Raw genomic sequence first — 18,291 nt, 5'->3', positions numbered from 1 at the left:
GTGTAGAGGCAGTAATAACGGAGGTCGGGCAGGGACCAAGGTCCTACAAAGGGGCAGGACTTTCTGGCATTGCTGCAAAAAGGCTGTCCTAACCAAAAAACTGTGCCCCCGAATTACCTATGACCCTGAATTATAAGCTGTAACTTTCATAATCATAGTATCTGTGAACTTCTGTGTGCCCAGTGCAATGAACTAGAGACTCTAAAAGTGGTATGGAGGGGCAGGTAGCATCAGAATTGGTAAAGAAGGTTGGAGGGTGGAAGCATGTCTGACCTCTGCCTCCTAGGACATGAGCCTGGGACATTTCACGCCAAGGGGACACTGGTGGCATAGAGGTTAAAGTGCTTGGCTGCTAACCAGAAGGTCGGTGATTCAAAGCCGCCAGTCAGTCAATGCACTGAAGAAAGATGCACCAGGCGGCCTGGCCCCGGTAAATATGAACAGCCTTGGAAAGCCCGACGATGGCAGCTCTCCTCTGTCCTGCAGGGTTGCGCTGTGTCAGAATCCACTCCGCTCCAACAACAAAGCCGTGGCTGCCCCAACGCCACTCACTTGTTTAGATGCACAGCGATATGAAACAACAAACTGGAGATAAAATCCAGCTAGTGACGACTCAGATGAGAATCACCAATCATCACCGCCCTGCCAAAGGACACACATGCCACATGCAGGCAAATAAAACCCTCAGAGCTTTGGGCGGGGAGGGGCAGGGGGAGCTAAGGGCATGGCCCTTAATGAGAAAAGACTTCTGCAAGGCAGAAAGTGAAAAAAGTTCAGTGACGACCCTTTCCTGGAAGCAGAAGATGGAGATGAGTTTATTACACTCTACACCACTGATAGCATCCAACGTACATCAGAAGCAGGCTTACAAAACAAGGAGAAATGCACCCAGAAATAAGGAAATACATCTAAGAGGAAAGGCTACAGAATTAATCAACAAAAGGAATACAAACAACAGCCTGACAGGAAGAGCAGGACGGAAAAAGAAAAATCACACAGAATCCCAAGGATTCAAGGCCATCAGAGGGTGATGACAGAGCCAGGCAGTGGTTGCCCAATAAATAGAAGGCTACATCAACAAGATTGCCACCGGGGTTCTAGTTCATACATGGACTGGTTCACGCAAAACATGTTGAAGCATGTCTACCATCCGTGGGTGGCTGCAGACAAGTGCGCTAAGTAATACATTTGTTTGGTCTCGTTGGGGACCCTCCTAATAAAGTCCAATCAAAACAGCAGTTTCCATGAGGACCTGCTAGGTCATTTCACCTAACGCAGAGAAGTCAGCACTGAAGGTCACAGCAACTGTTTTCTGAGGCTCCAGATGTGTCATTTTCATAGATTTTTCTGAAAGGACATAGGACAATCACGAGAATCTATTAGGAAGAAGTTTTAAGAAAGCTAAAAACCTGCTTTGGTAGAAAAGGTCAGGAAAAATGTGTGAAGAAATTTTTTCCCCTTCATCAAGAAAATGCACCTGCTCATCCTTCAAAGGTAACAAAGGCTGCCCTGTGAGAACTTCATCAGGAAACGGTACCCACCCATCCAGCTGACAGCTCAGAACGTGCTCTTTCAGATGTGTACCTTTTGCTTCCAAAAGTAAAGAATGTGGATGTCAAAGCTGATGTTCTGCTATGGTACAAATGGAAGAGTCAGAATTCTTTCAGGAAGCATTAGATCAGTGGTTCTCAACCTTCCTACTGACGCAACCCTTTCACAAAGTTCCTCATGTGGTGGTGACCCCCAACCAAAAATTATTTCCATTGCTATTTCAACACTGTCATTTTGCTACTGTTATGAATGGAGCAAACCCTGTAAAAGGGTTGTTCGACCCCCCCCCCCAAGGGGTGACGACCCACAGATTGAGAACCGCTGGAATAAAGAGATGAACACTCACTTCCTCCAGAAGCTTTTATATCTTGATGAAGGCTATGTCCAGAAACAATAGCTTCACACATTTTCATATTTCTGTTTAATAAAGATTTCTATGACTTTATCAATCTATTTGGGCTTACTCTCATATATGAATGAGGTTATCCCCTTTCCTGTGGAGATTTGCAAGAAAAGATAGCTTCTGTGAGGATTTCTATTTTTTAAAGAAAAAAGAATTATCCATTGGGTTTGTTTTGTTTTTTTTTTAAATGGGGTAGGGATACCATAAAGTCAAAGAAGGAAGGGCTTAAAAGACAAGTAGAAGGATCCACATGTGACCTCTTCCCTGGGAGAGGGACAGCAGAGAAGGGGGGAAGGGAGACTCCGGATAGGGCAAGATATGACAAAATAACGATGTATAAATTACCAAGGGCACATGAGGGAGGGGGGAAAGAGGAGGGAGGGGAATAAAAAGAGGACCTGATGCAAGGGGCTTAAGTGGAGAGCAAATGCCTTGAGAATGATTGGGGCAGGGAATGTATGGATGTGCTTTATACAATTGATGTATGTATATGTATGGATGGTGATAAGAGTTGTATGAGTCCCTAATAAAATGTAAAAAGAGAAAAGAGGAGAAAAAAATGATTAGGGCAAAGACTGTACAGATGTGCTTTATACAATTGATGTATGTATATGTATGAACTGTGATAAGAATTGTATGAGCCCCAATAAATTGTTAAAAAAAAAAAAGACAAGTAGAAAAATACACTGTTTAACAGCCCATAATATGAAGGGCAGATCCAAAATAAGATGAAGCAGTGCCTGGACTTAATTCTTCTCCAGTTCCTAGTCCACTCCAAAGAAGGCCCGTTTTCTAGGAAGTGCGTTTTCAAAGCAGCCTAGCGAGCTCATCCTCTGTACCGCTGACTGTGTTGGTGGATGTTGCCTGTCCCGTAGGGGAAGAGAATGCATTCTCAACTGACTGCTGTGTTCCAGGACGGTGAATGCAGAGAGCCAACGTGAACTGCCCGACTAGCGGCATCACTGAACACTGAAATGCAAGACCTTTGCTACTTCGGTTCAATTAAGGTGAATTGTGCATTATGTTTTATTTACTTGATGGAACGATCAAGCTAAGATTCTGACCATGGAGCCTCCATCCTTTTGTGCGTCTCTCCTCTCCGCCTTGCAGTAAGTACAGTGGACAAGGCACAGTGCTGGAGGTTTCAGACTGTGTTATGTTTCCAAAGAAATCACAGTCAAACTCATTTTATTCAGCAGTCGCCTGAGAATTGTTGGGAGGATAAAATATGCTCATGGATATGAAAACGCTTAGCAACAAACCTCTTCATAGTATTTTAGAGCTCACAACTTATTTGATTATGGAATTTTCTTCATTTCAATTCATTCAATGGTTATAAGTTTCTAATTAAGAACCTCGAGTGGCTAGTTAACAAATGTTTCTCAATCTTTTTCAACCCATACATCTTTATTAAGCATAAATCTCATTTCCTATCATGCCAAATATACTGAATGTGTCCACCTCCTCTTTCAGTAATCTAGCATGAATAAGTCATACAGAAACCATAAAACAGAGTGTGGGGGAAAGAACCAATAAAAGCTACTCATCCTAATTTCAAACAAAGTATGAACGCTTAAATCCTTTGAAGTATTCATTCAAGAAACCTTTATCCAGTGAAATGTGGCTTCTATGTCAGCAAATAGCATATACCAATTAAATGCTGCATTTAAGCACTTTCTTCACCATTCCACTGAGACTACCTCCTTCGGATAGCTTACTACAAAACAGAATACTCCTTGTTCTAGCCATGCACCACATAGTGTTGGTTGGGGTAACATCCCATCCATATACATCATGATCCCATAAGGTAGAACAGAGTTCTGAAATCCTCATGGAGAATGAGGTACAGCCAACGCAAGAGTGTAAGAGCTTCCCACACGCCGCAGCACGTGTCTCCTACTTCCTGTATACCAATCGGCTGTGTTGCAGAGCATTCGAGGAAACATCATGAGAAATGGAATTAAAAGAATATGAGATTTCCCTGTGACTTCTCGAAGCCCTCTTGTGTCTAATGATACCGTACACATAACTCAGCTCACAGACATCAAGTCGACTCTGACTCTTAGGAACTCTACAGGATAGAGTAGAACTGTCTGTGTGGGTTTCTGAGGCTGTAACTCTTCCACTCCCCCCACGCTCCCCCACCCCCGCTACATGGTTAGTGGATTCCAACTGCTGGCCTTGTGTTCGGCAGCTCTGGGCATAACCCACCAGGCCACCAGGGTTCCTCACACCATACACATATCACCTATAATCGCATATGTCATGATGACCATGTTTCCAGCTTACGTGTGGACTGTACTCTCCTTCTAGAAACTTCAAGGTATAAGCAGTGTATGCTTTGACCAGCGGACAACAGCATACAACCATGTGTACTGCACATCTCTTGAGTGATGTACCATGTTCTTGTGAAAACATGGCCACCGAGAGTGCCCTACTAGCTCAGATACAGTAAACCAGTGCGAGTGCTAGCAGCAGTCAGAGCCAAGGGAGAAGTATCGATTTGCAAGGGAAATAAATGGTTATTAAACAATGGCATTGGAATGGGAAATCACTGAATTCCAATCAGTGGAAAACCAGTGAATGGAACTGCTCACAAGTAGGAATGTTGCGTCCTGAGCTCCACAATCATGAAGACTCTCCTCAGAAACAGGAAAAACTCTGCATGCAGTTGAAGGATCAACTCCACTGAAAGCTACAAGGCTAGCGATGCTCGATGCCCAAACAAAAAGCCTCATGGCCATCATGTCAATTCTGACTCGTAGAGACCTTACGGAGCAGAGTGGAACTGCCCCTGTGGATTTCCAGGACTGTACATCTTTATGGGATGTAGTAGTTACATAATTTCACGTTAACTTGATAAGCAGAATGAAGAGGTGGAGTCTAGCCTGCTCAATCAGGTCACTAGCCTCTCTTCCTCCCTGGAGACGGGATACACACTCTCTCTGCTTCACATTCCTGTTGAAGAACCACATGGAGCCATGCTGATGGCAGCCAGAGCCCTGGAGATGCTTTCACCACCACTGAATCCATGGGACTTTCCACCCACCAGCCTGTGATCGTCTGCATTCGGCATCACTGCATGTGCTGGGTAAGTATGAAGAAGAATTTATGGACTAGTATCAGACATATGGCAAATAGCAAACGTATGGACCTGATCTGAATGGGGCTGGGATGTTTTATTGATGCATAATAACTTCTTGAATTAAAGCTCTCTCTTACACATGAGTGTCTCTAGATTTGTTTCTGTAGGCTACCTAGTGACACATGGGAGTAGAGAACCCCATTTTTCTCCTATGGAGCAGCTAGTGGTTTTGAACTGTTGACCTTGTAGTAACCCACAACACCAGGGATGGGTCTAATGATGGTAGAGTGTCTTCTATTAGACATGGGAAAATGGCACACACTGAGGAACAAACACAAAAGTGAATCACTCAGCATATCGACAATCACTGCTAAGGCAAGAAGCCTTAGCAATTCAAAGTCCTTAAAGAAAAAAACCAGGCAATACTCTGTTCACACAACTTTTACAGACTAATCGTAGATGCTAAACAATGCATAACTGTAGTCTGTTCTTTGTGGTCCCAAAAGATACGCTTGAGAGTGCCTACCTAGCACAGCACAAGACAAACATTCAACAATGCTAACCAATACAGTGTAGCTCCAATTTTTACTTTTAAATCTAACTGTATACTTGTCTGTGTGATGAGTCTGAAGAACCCAGGCCTTCACATATATATATCCTTCAGTTTTACTTTTACACTGCTTGGTTAATTACAAAGCACTCAAGCAATAGCGGCTCAATTGGACTGGATCCTCAACCTGCCTTAACTGTACCCAACGTCACTGAGTTAATTCCATCGTCATAGCAGGCACAGTGGGTAGCACACTGTCCCACAGGATTTTCAAGACAGAATCTACAGAAGCTGCCTGCCACATCTCTTCCCCATGGTGTCTGGTGCGTTCAAACCACCAATGTTACAGCTAGCGGCCACGTCCTTCATCACTACTCATTTTCTAACTATACTGTCTTAACTATGCCGCCCCTCTCTGTGCTCATACCATTCAAACTCGGGTGCCTTTCACAAAGCCTCTCAAACCTACTTAAGACAACAGTGATCGTTTTCCCAACAGCCACGAGAGCAGATGAACTGTTACAATACATCACATAAAGTATTCCTTGGCATTTGTTATGAAGTTCCGGGAAATGCACACACTTGCCCCAACCAGAAAGCCCGCAGCAGCAGAAGCAGCTTCTGGACCTGGCCTTATGCTCAGCACAGCATTTTCAGGAAACAAGGGATGACTCATGCTGACCCATCGAGACATCATGCACAAGACAGAAGGGACAACGATAAACTGGGCTGATCAGCACTGGCAAAGGTTCTTCAGGGAGTTATGTAGCACAGCACCCACCCCCTCAGGTCGGGCCAGCAAACACTGCTTACCAGAAAGCCAAGGGCTGCACTCTACAGTGCGTACATCAGGCAAGCGCTATTCTTACTGTACGTACTCGAGTATAAGCTGACCCGATTATCAGCCGAGGCACCTAATTTTACCACAAAAGCTGCATTTAAAATGTGCCGGAAAACTCAGCTAATACACAAGTTTATAAGGTAATTCATGGGCTGTTCAAATGGAGGAAACTTAGAGACCACTTTATAGTGCACAATGCAGAAACCAAAGCCACGGAAGGTGAAGCACTCTGACAAAGTCACAGACATGCAGCGGCTGTCACTGAAGCTCGGATTCCCCACCTGCCGAGGAAGAAGCCGCTGTGGCATCCATCTGCTTCTTTAACAACGTACCTAGAGGTAAGTTCCCTCAGAGGGATAGGAGCAGTTGGTCTTTCTTTCCTTACCTCAGGAACACCAATTTCACGAAAAGTCTACAAAAGCCCGAATGTCAATCAGAATTGGACATTTACATGAAAACAGCAAAGGAATAAGTTCAGACAAAAATTTGGGAAAGGAAGGTGCTTTTCCCAACTCTTCTTCCTCCATCCATGCCCTTAGATCGGTTTCCCAGGCTCATTTGCAGACTCCTGTTCCACGCTCCATGGGGCTGCAAGCTCCGCAGCTGGAAAATCCCACTGCTCCATAGGAAAAGGAGGAAGCTTCCTATACAGGTTCATCCATCACAAGGATCAACCAATAACCCTCGCCCAGGGGAGTGATGTAAGCTATGACAATAATCATCTCTACCTTATCAAGGGTTCGTGAGGGAGGGCGGGCAGGAGAGGGAGGGGGAAGAAATGGGGAGCTGATATCGGGCTCAAGTGGGAAGAGAATGCTCTGAAAATGATAATGGCAGCATATGGGTAAATGTGCTTATTAACACAATGGATGAGTATATGGATTGTGTTAACAGATGTAAGAGTCCCCAATTAATAATATTTTTTCAATAATATTAATTAAAAAAGTTACAGACTCTGGGATAAACAATCTGTGGGATAAACAATAGGACCAACAGTTCCTGGGGGTGGGGTGGGGCAGTTGTACGACACAGGAGAGGGGGAGGTGGGGGAAAGGAAATAGGTGTTAACAAACCCAGGGACAAGGGAACAACAACAAGTGATCTAAAATCAATGTCAAGGAGGGTGTATGATGCCTGGAAGGGCTTGATCAAGAGCAATGTGACCCAGAGGAATTACTGAAACCCGAATGAAGGCTAAACATGATAGTGGGACAAGAGGAAAGTAAAAGGAAATAGAGGAAAGAACTAGGAGGCAAAGGGCATTTATAGAGGTCTAAATACAGGCATGTACACATGTAAATATATTTATATGATGATATGGAAATAGAACTATGTACATATATTTATAGGTTTAGTATTAAGGTAGCAGATGGACATTGGGCCTCTACTCCAGTACTCCCTAAATGCAAGAACACTTTGTTCTAATAAATTGGCATTCCGTGTGCTCCTTCCCAACAGGATCGATGAGGACAAAGTGGGTGCATAAGTAAATGTGGTAAAGAAAGCTGATGGTGCCCGACTATCAAAAGATATAGTGTCTGGGGTCTTAAAGCCTTGAAGATAAACAAGTGGCTATGTAGCTGAGCAGCAACAAAGTTCACATGGAAGAATCACACCAGCCTGTGTGATCATGGATAGGATCAGTTATCTGGCATCAAAGACCCAGAACAAAAAAATCTTATCATTGTGAATGAGGGGGAGTGCAGAGTGGAGACCCAAAGCCCATGTGTAGACAATTGGACATCCCTTTACAGCAGGGTCACAAGGAAGAGATGAGCTAGTCAGGGTGCAGTATAGCACCGTTGAAACATACAACTTTCCTCTAGTTCTTTAATGCTTCCTCCCCCACACTATCATGATCCCAATTCTACCTTACACACCCGGCTAGACCAGAGCATGTACACAGGTACAGATAAGAGCTGGAAACACAGGGTATCCAAGATCTATACACACCTCAGAACCCACAAACCACTCAGGACCAATATTGAGAGTAGTGATACAAGGAGGGGAAGGGGAAGGTGGTGGGAGCAAAGGGGGAACCCAATCACAATAATCTACACATAACCCTCCCCAAGGGGGGACAGAACCCAGAAAAGCGGGGGAAGGGACACATCGGTCAGTGAAATAAAAATAATAATTTATAAATTATCAAGGGTTCATTAGGGAGGAAGGGCAGAGGAGGGAGGGCAAAACTGAGGAGCTGATTCCAAGGGCTCAAGTAGAAAGAAAAAGGAAAATGATGATGGAAACAATTGTACAAATGTGCTTGACACAATGGATGGATGGATGGACTGTGTTAAGAGTTGCATGAGCCACCAATAAAATTATTATTTTTTTTAATTACAAGCTCAGAAATGCACAGGAGCAGTTCTACTCTGTCCTAGAAAGTCACCACGAATCGGAATCAGCTCAATGGCAGTGAATGAGTGAATGATTAAAAAAAAAAAGAAAAGAATCTAAATCTGCAAACCAGTCCTTTTCTTTCTTTCTTGAGCTCCCAATCTATGTATCCAACTGTACTCTAGACATCTTGTGTCCTCTTGATCCAGAGGAAAACCTCAGCAGCTGAAAGCACCACTTCCGCTCTCCCTCAGCCCCAGGTGCACCACCTCCAGCAGTCGCATTGCCCAAGCTGGCGAATGGCACCACCTAGAGGCCTAACCCAGAAACCTGAGCCAAGCTGGGTGCCTTTGCCTCGCTCACCTCAGACACGCGGTCTCATCCATTCCACTCCACCAAAAGCACCCTTTATATTCCGGAGCTCCCAATGGTGTCTGGAAACTCACTTTGTCCATTGAAAATTCTGAGAATACATGCATCCACAAAAGATGTGCACTGATTGGTAAATCAATGTGCTTCTACAGCAGTAGAGTAAGACATTACATGGCAAAGTCAAAATTGCATGCTGTAGAGAGTGTGGTTTGGGAAAAAAATATAAGCTATAAAAAATGATATCAAAAATAAAAATAACATAAAACCTAGTGTTTTCATGCTGCAGTCATGTATCATTTTACATACCTGGGGCCCAGGAATCACCTGCTTTGAAGACTCTGTACAATATTATCACTGTGTGAGTATATTTGGTTCCATGATTACATGTATTCATGATTTCATGTGTTCATGTGTCTCCAAGTGTACACACATGCCAAATCTACTGTTGTACAAATGATTACAACACTTACACACGCCTATCGGATAAAGTTGAAACACCTTGAAACCTTTACAGAAGCAGTCCCATCTTCCTCTTGTGAAGCAGCTGGTGCATTTAAAACACGAGTATTTTAACCACTGTCCCACCAGCACTACCTATACAAGAGAGCTTCGAAAGTTCATGGAAAAACACCATTTTTCTACTAAATTTTTGAAGTTCCCTTATAAATTATATGTCTACATCGACATGTACATGAGGGGGCTTCAAAACATTTGTGGGAAAATTCCATTACGTCTTAATTCTGTTTTCTAAAAGTTCATGGAAAACACGTACTATGGAAAAACTATACATAAATGTCAATTTGGAGGTGAAGGGACAACAAAACAAGCTGGAACCAACTTGTAATCTCTCAACAGGACCTAGCTGCGGCACTAAGGGTAAGACAGCAGTTTTTAAAAGTCCTATCTGGCAAGGAGCTGCCCTTTAAGAAATGATAACGTAAATTTCCCCTTAGAACCAACGGAAACAGAGCTCAATCAATTGTGAAATCAGTCTGTACGACACAGCCTCTCACGGTGTGCAGCCCCCAGGTGGACTATACTGGCATAAATTCTTCATATCGACGTTAGCGTAACCGCTCCGACACTGGGGGTGATCGACAATGCTTTTCTTTGTTGTTGCTTTCATTTTGGGGCTTTACTTTTGTTTTTTCCCCTTTTCTTTTATGTTTTTTTTTTGTTTGGTTGGTAGTTGTTCTTGCTGGTTTGTTTTTGCTATAATATGGCTGCCAAAATAAACCAGAGTTGTCCGTTGATATGCCGTGAGGAAGCCAGATGGATTCTGGCCCCAACCCAAAACCAGTGTGTACTTTTAAGATACTTGCCTTCAAAAGGAGAGCACTGGAGATAAAGGTGCTACAGCAAAGTGTGGTGAAGAAAGCAGATAGTGCCCGGCAATCTAGTGGAATAGTATCTGGGGTCTTAAAGGCTTTCATTCAAACAAGCAGGCATCTAAGGGAGGATTCAACTCAGTTCACATCGAAGAAGCACACCAGCCTATGTGATCCAAAGATGACAATAATAAAATCCAAATATGAAGAAACGTATAAGAGCTCAAATTCTGAACACCCAATTTATAGAAGGCTACAGAGGGCAGTGGGAACACAATCAGACAGAGACTATTGTAAACTTGATTATGGTGGATTAAATTACAGTATAATACCTGGCTGGTCAACCTCCCTCTTGACCCAACCTAAATTTGCTCTAGACTGAAATATTTCTTGCTTAGTCCTTGGCAGAAATTTCTTCTCTTAATATTGTTGGTGGTCTTTTCTTTTTTACTCTTTATTTTTATCTCTTATTATTATTTTTACATTCTGCTTCAGTTTTTGCTTTGTTTGTTATTTAGGTTTCTCAGTTATAAACCACAGGAATGGATGAGTAGACAATAACTGATGCATGGGCTAATGGAGAGAGGGGTGGGGTGGAGAGGGAGAGAAGAATGGGGAAGCAAACTGAAGGTGGGACGACAGAGGGAGCACTAGAACTGTTTGTGATGATGTATATACAACTTTCTAAAGTGGCTCAAAATGAAAATGATGATGTGAATTTGATATCAGAAAACTTACTTAAAAAAGAAGAAAAACAGAGTTGACCAATGGCAACCTGGGTGAAGGAGACAGAGTTCATGTTAATGCGGGTAGAATACTTTCGAAAAGGAGATCAATAATGCCTGCAAACAGTACAATCAGTGGCAATGAAATGTACATGTAGAAGGTGTTGAATTGGGGAATGTTTGGGCGTTCATAATTTCCCACAGTGAAATCACACTAACAGTGGCACAGTAATGAGTACAAAGAAGAAAATGTGCTAAAACTGACTGTGGTAATGGCTGTACAGCTCTTCCTGGTATGCCTTAACTCCTGAATCGGATATGTGCAAAAAGTGCCAGTAAAACTGCTGAAAGACAAAACGGAAAATATTGATTAAAAAAGTACAACAGATAAGAAAGAGCCCTATCAAAGCAACCTAAAAGCTGCAAAAACTGATGCAAGAACAAAGGACGGTGAAATCGCTGAGGCTTCAAGAAAAGTTCATAGGGACAATGCCCAGTGGAAATCAGCCATTTACAAATGAGTAACTTGTTTTAAAGGGAGAGGCAAACGATGTTGAAGATGATGTCCATAACATCAGATAGTCCACATCTACTTGTGTGGACATTTTAATGCTCTAATTGAAGAGGCCTGATGTGTCCCAGCAGAAACAATAACCAACACCAAGATCATCTCAACTGGTCAGCTTACCCAATTCTGGCTGAAAAAATTAAAGCTGAGCAAACGTTCTGCTCAATAGGGGTCCAAACTGTTGCATTCAGATCAGGGGCGGCCATGAGTGGTACTTTCGATGGAAATGTTTAACAAGTGAAATGAAGATGCTGAAACACTTCTTCAAAAAACTGCAACAGGATATGAAACAATGTTTCCCCAGTAAGATACTAAAGATGGTGCACTAGAAAGGCAATGGCTATACCAAAGATCGTAACTGCAGCACCAGCACAAAGAAGAGGTCAGGGCAATAGACGTGGTGGTGTTCAAGGCTTTTTTCTTGACTTTCTGGAGGGCCAAAGAATAACAGCATCTGCTGATGAGGAATGTTTTGAGAACATTGGCCACGGCTTTAGCAGAAAAACACCCAAGAAAGCTTCACTAGAGACCTTCCCCACCGGGATAATGCTCCTGCTCATTCCTCTCATCAAACAAACACAGTATTGCAAGAGTTTCTATGGGAAATAATTAGCCATTAACCTTATAGTCCTGATTTAGCTCCTCATGATTTTTGTTTCCTAATGTTAAAACAAACAAACAAACTTTAAAAGGTAGCCACTGTTCTTCAGTTAATAATTTTTAAAAGACTGCTTCAACAGGGTTAAATGCCAATGATCCTCTGTTCTTAAGGGAGAGACTAAATGAATGGTATCACCATTCACAAGTCTCTTGAACCTATGCACACACCAAAAAAAAAAAAACTCATGGAAAAAAATTCATTATCATCTTTTGATTCCATTGTCCCACAAACTTTTTGAAGGCAACTTGTACATGTGTGCTAAACCCTGATGGAGTAGCCTCAGCCAGCAGTTCAAATGCACCAGCCACTCCACATGACAAAGATGAAACGGTGCTCCCATGAAGATGCAGAGCCGCGGGCACCCCAGTTCGACTGGCTCCTACAGGGTCTCTAGAAGTTAGAGTGGGCTTGTGTTTGTGTGTATGCACTACTGTTTCGATGCATGGTGACCTCAGCTTTGTGCACTCTTCACGATCCTTGGTGTTCTGAGTCACTGTTGTAGCTGTGTTGATCCACATTGTTTTGTTTTCCTGACCCTGTACTGTAGCTTTTCTAGTGATTGGTCTTCCCTGCTGATGTGTCTAAAGAAGCAGGCTAGAACCTTGCCATCCTCACTTCTTAGAATCATGCTGGTTGCAATTCTTCTAAGACAAACGTGTTCGTCTGACTGAGGTATAGCCAATATTCTTTGCTAATATCACAATTCAAATGCCTTATCTCACTGCCTTTGAGTAAATTCCAACTCACATACATCATAAAAGTTCCCTTTTCATTGTCTGGATTTCACATGTGTATTTGTATCTTCTTCATATACTCACACATATATGAACACATTTTAAGACAGGATGATATACACATACTTTAGGATATTGCTAAATATAGTTAGCCTTATCTTCTGGAGCCATAAAACAAAAATGAACTATAAAAAGCCACCTTCTGAAATTACATATTATATTACTTTATAATTAAAACTTAATTTTAAAAGTCATAATTAACCATCTTTTCAAAAGATGAGCAATTTACAAAGTATAATCTGGTTACTTTGGCACACAATTTCTGAAAAAGAGATGCACATTTTTTTCCAATTACCTGTTAAAATATTTAAAGCCTGCTAATATTGTGAATTGTATAGATTGCACCTCCTTTAATCTAAGTGCACACTGTAATTTTATTTTGGTTTGCTACAGCTATGGACGCTGCTTCCATTTTTGAGCCTCAAAGACTAATTTCCTCTTCCCAGCTTGCATCTCTGTCAACCCATCCTCCCTCCCCCATGGTTCCCACCCTTGGGGGTGGAGGGTGGGAAGGAAGATGGGGAGACAAATATCCCACAACATATAGCCAAAATCAGAAAGACACTGCTAGTACAACAAATAATTATTGGTGCAATACAGTTCTCAAAGATTCCGGTATAACATTTTTAGATCAAACGCATTACCGATAGTCTCTTTTAAAATGACTTGCAAGTTGAGTTATTTAGCTTATTGAGGTTAATTAACCATAAAGCTCTGCTATGTCTACAAAGAAGAGAAAATCTAGATTAAAAGTTCTAAAGGAAGCTCTTACTTTCCTTTTCTAAAATTACTTTTAAATGTGGCCCCTAAACCAAGCCCACCAGCAACTGAGCAGACTCCAATTCAGGGACCCTATGGGGGGGGAGGGGGGGCAGTTTCCAGGTGATGCATCCTTAAGGACGCACAAAGCCTCACCTTTCTCTGGCAGAGCGAACTGGTGGATTTGAACTGCTGACACTGCCATCAGGGCCTTGGAAATTCTATGGGGAGTTCTAGTCTGTCCTATAAGGTTACTTGGAATTCACTTGATGGCAATGGATAAATAGGGGTTGAGGGGCCGGGGGAATTGGATAAAAAAAGATGCATACATCCTTTAATGTTAAGTGGAGCGTAACCAAGTTTTAAATACCAATATTACGAACACCAAAAATTGGAGCAATTTGTAAGACCAAGCAAGCAGCTTAATTCACTTGCCTGGGGAATTAAGACGTCACTTTCATTTTTTTTCCCTCTGAACAAATGTGTTAGAATGTATACTCGGCAAGAAGTCACTTTCATTTTTTCCCCTCTGAACAAATGTGTTAGAATGTGTACTCGGCATAATGGGAAGCGGGGAGTTTAATCGCCATCTGCAAATCTGCTCCATTCAATTGACTAGCACATCCTCTGGTATGATGACATTAAACATTCCGGAGTCCTTTGTGCTTTTCAAATTGGAAGGAAGCCACTTAGTGAACAGAAAAGGCTTGGCTGATGCTACTTAAGAATTAATCCTATACCAATGATGTACCCTGAGATGGATGGCTTATTCACAAATGAATAGATCCTAATTCTCCTGTCAGAGTAGAGAAATCCTCTAAAAAACTAACAGTCCTAAGAATCCTCTCCTATAAATATGGCTGGTTATACACTGAGAGTATAAATTTCCAGAAAGTTCTCTGAAATGTTTACCAGTCACAAGTTCCATCTTATCACTTACAAGGGTACTACTAGAGGAACCAGTTCACGGAACAGAGCAGTACTGAGCAATTCCTGATAGACTGTGGTAGGTCTCCCTTATGCTCCCCTACCCCATGTAGTAAGCCACATTTTTTGGCAAGAAGCCAAACTATATAGAGATATATATTAGGTGACAAGCATTCTCATGAAAATTAGCATTCACATTGAACAGTTTGATTCACTTAAATTGTGACAAAGTGACCAAATAAGCCCAGAGTGGCTCCTTACATTAGGAATTTACCAACATCATCACAGAACTTCATTTCCATTCAATATTTACACTGGCCAGAGAGTTAAATATCTGGTTCCTTATTTTTCATGTGCAAAATGTATGGGGATTAGAAAATAACCTTAATGTGGAGTCTAATGTTCTGGTTTTTCTGTATGTTGTTTCAAATCAACATCACAAATCCTTACTACTTTAAGTCTGTGAAGTCAGCTCAGATGACCTAATTTGGAGTTTATTTGATTTCTGTTTATAGAAGTAGAGTATAACCACATTCCCTGTCTTCTGAACTAGCACTCTAATAACATCTTCCATATTGAATTTTTTGGATGAAGAAAATGGCTTTCTCTTCAAATGTCTGTAACCAATCTGTAACTAATCTGGCTGATCCATTTTCTACTCATCTTCTGTCATTCGTTTCATATTGATCAGTGAACTAAAATTATTTTTTAAAATGAGCACTATAGTGGGAGTCCCCTCTGCCCTTGATAGTTACAAATGGAGTATGAGTAATTTTTAACTACAATCCATAATCTTTTCTAAAAGTGATCTATTATACAACTTATGGGAACATTAAGAAAAACAATAAACATTCACTTCGCAATTTGTTTGTCCTAGCTTTGAGTCCAGTAAGTCTACCCAGCTAATAAGTAGGATACCGGGCCAAATAAATATTGTTAGTGATGTTAACAATTAGATTTCACTAATTTTATAAGGAATTTATGTATGGGTGCATGAATTGTTAAAAGAGCTGTTAAGAGCCTCCAGTAAAATGATTTATTTTTTAAAAAGAAGTTATAAACAAGCTTAAAAATTTTAGTCTGCTAATTTGGGGTGAAAGTGTTTATTTCGCATCTTTGTGCTAGGTGTACAGGCACAATATTATGTTCCTGTTTGTTTCTTGATTTGTAAAAAAGGGACAAAAAAGGTCATCTACTTCATATTACGTCTTCCAAGGTTAAATAAAGCAAAAGACACCATACCCGGAGCTGAACCTGGCATTCACAATCATTACTGAAACGGTTACTTGTATTTTTAACACAGGTGTTCTTGGTCCTAGTTGGCATTTGAGGAAATGCCAGCTGATACCAGTATAATTCACCGACAGTCATAAAGTGGTGTACGGTTCTGGCTCAAAAGCAACTTTGCTGAAATGAAAACTGTGTAGGCAGAAGACACTGAGCTGCTCCTAAATCCCGTGGCATAAAAAAACGGTAAGTAATGGGACGGGATTGGGAACAAGCCACGGAATCTTGCTGGGACAGGGGGCAGGGCAGCGGATCCCCGCGGTGCCAGTCGCGCACGTGGGCTTCCACGCAGCACTCTGCGGCCACTTTCTATCCGCTTCAGTACTTTTCTTTTTATAAACCCGGTTGTGGGGAAACTGCATGCCAATCCTGCGCCGCTCTTTCCTGAAGGCCAACTTTGGTTTGTGGCCTATCCCACACTCCATGGCCAAGTGACGGTCAGCGTGCCTGCAAGTTACAAAGGACCCACGGCGTCGAGGCTGAACACGAGGCTCCACGAGGCTCCACGAGGCTCCAGAGAACAGCAGCCGCAGGGGGAGCGCACACGCGCGCACACTCACACGCCCACAAAGCCCGGGTCTGCTCGCCCTTGGGTCTCGGAACCACTGCCAGGCCGGTGTCGAACGGCCCTCGAGTTTTCACGGCTGGCAACCTTCCCCGAAACAACCGACTGCCCCGTCTCCCTCCCCGCAGAGCCGCATGGGCTCGAACAGTTGCCCTCGGGGCTAGCTGCCCAGCTCAGCGGAACGCCCGGCGGCGCCACCACGGTTCCTTGAAATAGAAACAAAGGGACCTAAATCCTCCCGGGCCGCTCCCTGTCCTCGGGCTGGAAAAGGAAGACTGCCAGGGCCCCGCAGGCCTCCGTGCGTCCTCACCTGCGGTCGCGGCAGCCGGCGGGCGCAAGCCCGAGCCCGGCGGGGGGACCAGCGTGTCAGCCGCGGGGAAGGCTACGGGGGGCGCCGGATGGCAGGTGCCTGGCAGGCGGGGTGGGGGGGGGGCCGTGATCCTTGGGACGCCCCCCACTTTCTACCGTGACAGGCCGGCGACGCTGCTCGCCATGGTCACCAGCGCGGCGCGGCCGGCCCTCAGGCCGCCCGGTCCCGGACAGGGGGCCGCGGGGGGAGGGGGTGAGGGGACAGCGGAAAGGGTCCCCGAGGGCGACAGGGAGGAGGCGGCGCCCGCAGGATCCCCAGCGAGCCGGGCCGCAGGAATGGCGCGCCCCTCCCCCGGCCGCCGCGCGCCCGTCGCGGCGCTTCCCACCCAGGCCCCGGCCCAGCCCGCGGCGGCGCCCCGCTCCCCGCGCCCCTCCCGAGCCCTACCTTCTCCGGGCGGCGTCCTGGTGGCGGGCGCGGTCGGCTCGGGCCTGCAGCTCCGCGGCTCCCGCTCTGCCTCTCCCGCGGGCTGGCGCGGCCTCCCGGCTCTCGGGCGGCGGCTCCTCCTCCTCGGGGGCGGGAGGAGGAGACGCGGCTCCGGCCCCTCCCGCAGGAAACGGCCCTGGCGGCACCGCCCCCTCGGCGAGGCCACTCCCGCCGCCCAGGCCGCCGCCGCCGCAGCCGCCGCCGCCTCCCTCTCCCTCGCCCTCCGGAAACGCATTCCTCCCGGGCCGCGTCAGCTGCGCCCTGGGCGCGCGGGCAGCAGGAAGGGAGCCTGCGGCCGGGACAAAGGAGCCTGCCTGGGCGGGAGCGGAGCCCGGGCAGGCTGTGGAAGGCGGGCAGTGACTCGGCCGCGGCCTTCTCTGTGCCTCAGTTTTCTCTTTGCTAAGGAGGGCGGCGTTTGGGGTATGAGCCGGCGCCTGGCCAGGTTCTGGGTATCCTCCTCTGAGAAATAAAACAAAAAACTCGACTCTTCCACCAGGTCCAAGGTTCTGCTCTGCCCAAAGCGGTTTGCTTAGCACTGCCCCGCCCTTTTGAGAACCTCTCCATCCTGGGCAAATTGGAAAGACTGGCCACTTCACCAGTCACCCCTCCCGATGGGTCTTCATGAGGCAAAAGCATCTTGTTGTGGCTTTTGCTTTCTGGAAGAGAATTAACTGAAACAGTTATTGGGGTTCGGTTGGTTTGGAACGGTGGGCTTAACAAGGAACAAACAAAGTTGCTTTTA

At 44.5% G+C, this 18,291-nt stretch overlaps 1 protein-coding gene across 1 annotated transcript in view; it reads right to left on the bottom strand.

Annotated features, from left to right (window-relative positions):
- Window positions 1-17,658, bottom strand: part of ITGB1 (integrin subunit beta 1) — a 60,305-nt gene extending 42,647 nt beyond the window's left edge. The window contains exon 1 of the mRNA XM_075550320.1: window positions 17,511-17,658. The gene's annotated coding sequence lies outside the window, so the exon portion shown is untranslated. The remainder of the gene's footprint in view (window positions 1-17,510) is intronic.
- Between the last annotated feature and the right edge of the window lie 633 nt (window positions 17,659-18,291).

This window comes from Tenrec ecaudatus, chromosome 5 (assembly GCF_050624435.1).
Source record: "Tenrec ecaudatus isolate mTenEca1 chromosome 5, mTenEca1.hap1, whole genome shotgun sequence".
Classification (NCBI taxonomy): domain Eukaryota; kingdom Metazoa; phylum Chordata; class Mammalia; order Afrosoricida; family Tenrecidae; genus Tenrec; species Tenrec ecaudatus.
This window is presented reverse-complemented; position numbering and strand designations above follow the sequence as displayed.